The sequence below is a fragment of the Arachis ipaensis genome, chromosome B08 (genome assembly GCF_000816755.2).
Source record: "Arachis ipaensis cultivar K30076 chromosome B08, Araip1.1, whole genome shotgun sequence".
Taxonomy (NCBI): domain Eukaryota; kingdom Viridiplantae; phylum Streptophyta; class Magnoliopsida; order Fabales; family Fabaceae; genus Arachis; species Arachis ipaensis.
In genome coordinates, this window is record NC_029792.2 from 10,802,441 (window position 1) to 10,807,180 (window position 4,740).

The window sequence follows — 4,740 nt, forward strand, 5'->3', positions numbered from 1 at the left end:
TGGTAAGATTATTTTCAGATATCAATATATATTAATTGTTATACATATTAATAGTGGTAAGATTTTTTTTATTTAATGTTAAAATAATATATATTGATATCAGAAAATTAATAGTAAAATATAAAAATAATTGTTAACAAAAATTTTGATAAAATCACAATTTAATAATTAAAAAATTATTGAAGGGTAGGTATTTTAGAAAAAAATAATTTAATTATTAATTTTTTTAAAAGTATTTTAATAAAAATACAATTTAATCAATAAAAAAATAATTTATTAAAGGGGTATTTTAGTAAGAAAAATTTAATGATAAAAAATAAAATTTTTGTTAATGGGTATTTTTTTAAAAAATAATTTTTTTTTCTTAAAAAATGGATAAAGTTAATATTAGTTGACACAAAAAATTTAAAATTTATTAAATAGGAAATTTTTTAAAAATTAGAAGGGAGAAAAATATACATTTATAAAATAGAAGAGAGGAAAATGTCATTTTAGCATCTCGCAGAAAAAGGGGAGTGGAATTTTCTGCAAAAAAAAAAAAAAAAATTTTCATGAAAGTTAATTTCAAATCATCCGCCAAAGTACTCCTTGTATTGTATCAGCAGTAAAAATTGAGTCCAAATCTTTATAACATTCAAGTCTGTTTCCTATTAGCTTATCGACTATATGTCAATTATTTTTAATTGATAAATATGTTTATGTTCATCAACACATTTGAAACTATGTTTCAATAAATTCCAAGGCAATGATATCATAATCGGTTCGGCTAAGGAATTAGTTAGGAAAATAGTCAATTAGACCCAATTAGATAAAAAATAAAAGGTCTTTTATAAAAGAAAATATTTTTTTATTATTTTAATTTTTTAAATTTTAAAATTAAAAATATAAAAAATTGATTTGAATTGACTTAAATTGTAGTTAATTTTTTAAATTTTTATAGATTATATTAACTATTTAGTTCCACTAGATAGCTAATTGAGAATCAATTAGCCAACAAATAATCAAAAATTATATTAAAAATTATCATCGTTAAGAACGAAATTTAATAGAAGGACTATACCATATATAATTTGAAATGGAAAGGTGATTCTTTTGGAAGAAAAGATAAGAGTTAATATTTAGATTAGTCTTTAATATTATACTCGTACTTTAATTTGGTCCTCAAAATTTTAATTTTTTAACTTAATATTTGTGACTTATGTTAATTTTTAATTATATTTCTGTTATAAAATTATTAATAATTTGTTGAGATAGACTGATGTCTATCATACTAGATTCTTTAATGATTATATGTGATAAAATGATAATATTAAAAACAAAAAAAATAGTTTAAAATGGTCTGAATTTATTTTATTTAATATTTATTTATTGTAAGATGCATTAAATAAAAAAATTAATAAAATTTGTTAGTTGTTGACTAAAAATTTTGTTTCTCGTCGAAAATTTTCGGTGATCAAAACAATGTCGAAAACTAATGTGAGCCAAATACTACTATACAAAACATTAATTTAAGTACTTTATTTATACCTTAAAACATTAATTTAAGGTCTAAATGACTAAATACTATACTATACAAAACAATATATATTATACATATCTTAGCATTTTTTTATGCAATCATATAACAGGAATCTATATGTCTACTACTGTCGTGTATGAACTCAAATTATTTCGCTTAAAGAAGTGTATATATATCATCATCAACATCATAAGATTTCAACTCTACATACACTGATTGGATATATTATCATGAATTAATCACGCTTTGTACTGTTGATGCTTAGTGGTCGATGAGTGCTGTGGGCTCTCTTTATCATTGCTAACTTTTTGGTCAAAAATGAAAAGAAAAACATCAAAAAGAAGAACACAGTTTAATTTTATATAGAAGATAATCAATTTATTAAAATGAAGTAGCTATCACATATTGGATGCAAAGTCTTGCAATGTGTCATTTTAGAAATATCATCAAGAGAAAGTTAAGCGCATTTACTTGCAAAAATATTAAATCCCCAATATATGTTCACAACCGGATAGGGTGCCCCTACTCCACTAAATTTAATATAAATAATTAAATATTGCAGTCAGATTTGTCATCAAATTATTTATTTTAAAAGTTTTAAATTGATAGAGGTAAAATTGAAGTTATCATGAATAATTATATATTTGATATATTCTTTATACAAAAGTCTTTTTTTAGGAGTTTGCATGAATTTTACATAAATTATTTTTTTATGAAATTATTTTTTTAAAAGTTTAAGGTAATTAAAATAACACATAAATAGTTATATTTTTAACTTGTTCTCTCAAGGGAAAGTCTTTTTGATGGATTTATTTAAATTTTTATATAGGTATTTTATTTTATTTTATTTGTCTTATATTATTTTTTTTCTTTTGAGAATAACAAAGATCAAATTCTAAATTTTTTTTTATCATAAAAGTTGATATTATATCATCAAATTACTTTTTTTAAAAATTTAAACTGATAGAAGAAAATACATGAATAATTGTATCTCTAACATGTCATTTCAAGTAAGAGGTTTTTTTAGTCTCCTTGAATTTTTGCATATGTTTCTTTTTTTCTTTTTATTTGTTTTGTACTTTTTTTTTTTAATTTGAGGATAACAAGGATTAAATTCTAAAACTTCCAGTCATAAAAACTCTAGTATCATATTATAAAACCACTTCTTTTAAAAGTTTAAACTGATAGCAAAATACACATAAATAGTTATAACATGCAAATAAAAGAAAAAAAACCTATGCAAAAACAAATCCAAAAGAGACTCTTATTTATAATTGTGTATTAGAAATATAACTATTTATATACTTTTTGTATTAGTTTAAACTTTTAGTAGAAATAATTTTATGATATTTTTTATTTATCTTCTTATGTTAAATTTTTTATTTGAAATTTAATAAAAATTAAATTCTAATTTTTTTTTTTTTTAATCATAAAAGCTCTTACATCGTATTATTCTAATGTGTTTTAGCTTTACAGCATGTGAAATTCTCAACCAGCGGGAAGGCCTTATTGTTGAAAAATTGAGAAGGCTCAAGACTTGTTTACTAATAACAAAAGGAAACACTAGAGTATCTTGTAAAAGCATCGACAAAACGGTGGAATTTGAGCATGACGATTGATGCATTTTTTTAGAAAGACAGATTTAATTTCACAAGCAATTCACATAATACAGGGCATAGAACATGTTACAATTTTAACAATCTTGGAGGCAGCATGGCCAAGCCTCTTACCCCTCAAGAGAAATGCAGTATTGGTATTTACAAGTAGCAGAAAACATTAAAGGTTTTTTAGCAAAATTTTTTAAAAACTATAATTAGTCTCTTGGGCAAGGATTTCGGAACATAAAGTTGGTCAAAGTGAAACGCATGAAGAGATTATGAGCAATATTAGAGCTGAGTGCTGCCATGTAGTGAAGTTGTTGTCTTCGAATTTCTCTGGTAGAGGTTAACCATTTTTTATTGATGAAAATAAAAGAATTTCGAGGGAAAGAAAGGAAGGAAAGATGATTCTAATTAAAGTTTTGATATTATATCATGAAATAAATTATTGCTAAAGTTTAAATTGATAAATAAATTTTATGAATAGTTAAATGAATAATGTTACATGGCCTATGAATATTATCATTTTTTTTATAGTACTTGACTAATAATAATTTATACTCATATATCTAATAAAATTAATAGTTTTTTTTTAAATGTTTTAGTCTTATTTTTAGAAATTTGATTAATTTAATTTTACTCAATTAAAGTCTTATAAAGATAATAGGTTAACAAAGAAAGTTTTTTTTTTCCCTATTTGTAGTACCCAAACTTGAGAATTAAGATCACTAATAATAATTAAAGAATTGAGGTAATTACTATTCTAATATGTTGACAAATTAATGACTAATATACTGCAAATTTGAACTTTATTTAAAAATTTGTTGTTATCCAATAAATTTTTACATATAAAAAGATAAATTTAAATTTTCGACATTTATTCAAACAAACAATGAATTGATTACTCAACCAATTTAAATTAAAATTTTATAGATATTTCTTGATTTAAAAAGAAATGCATGAAGAACGAAGAGTTTTATTTGTAAATGGGTTTGATATCCATGATAATTTGTGAAACACGCTTAGGGGATGAAGAGGCAAGCACTTTGTCCTTCATGGACATGGAATTGACCTCCACTATGGGCTTTAATCAACCAATTATGATATTGCCATGCAACATAATCAAACATTAGAGAAGGGGTTCTCTTTCATACCCAAAAGCTAAAATTATAAAATTAAAGCAACCACTGCACTAGCTACTATTATTCTCTCTCTTTTCTTTTCTTTCCTTTTCTTTTCAAAGTGAATCAAGCAGGCCTTACCTATTAATTATTAATTGATTAGTTAATAAATTAATTATATTTGCCCCTTTTTAATAGAGTAGCAGGTAGGGACCAAGCGTGTGTTAGAGAGAGAGCAAATAATGCCCAAACCTTGAAATTATTTAGTCATGAAAATCAAGGCATGCTGTATTATTTTGGCAAAAACATAGGTCACTATCTATCTATCTGATTGTTTGTGGGGAATGTCACTTTCAAATGTTATTATCAAATTATGTTTCTGAGTGAGCATTAGCGAAGAAGTGGCAGCACTACTATATGGATTAAAATCTAAAAAATGATAAAAAGAACAATGTTATAATACGCTATAAGAAATCAATATGTTATACTGTCTTTGTAATTT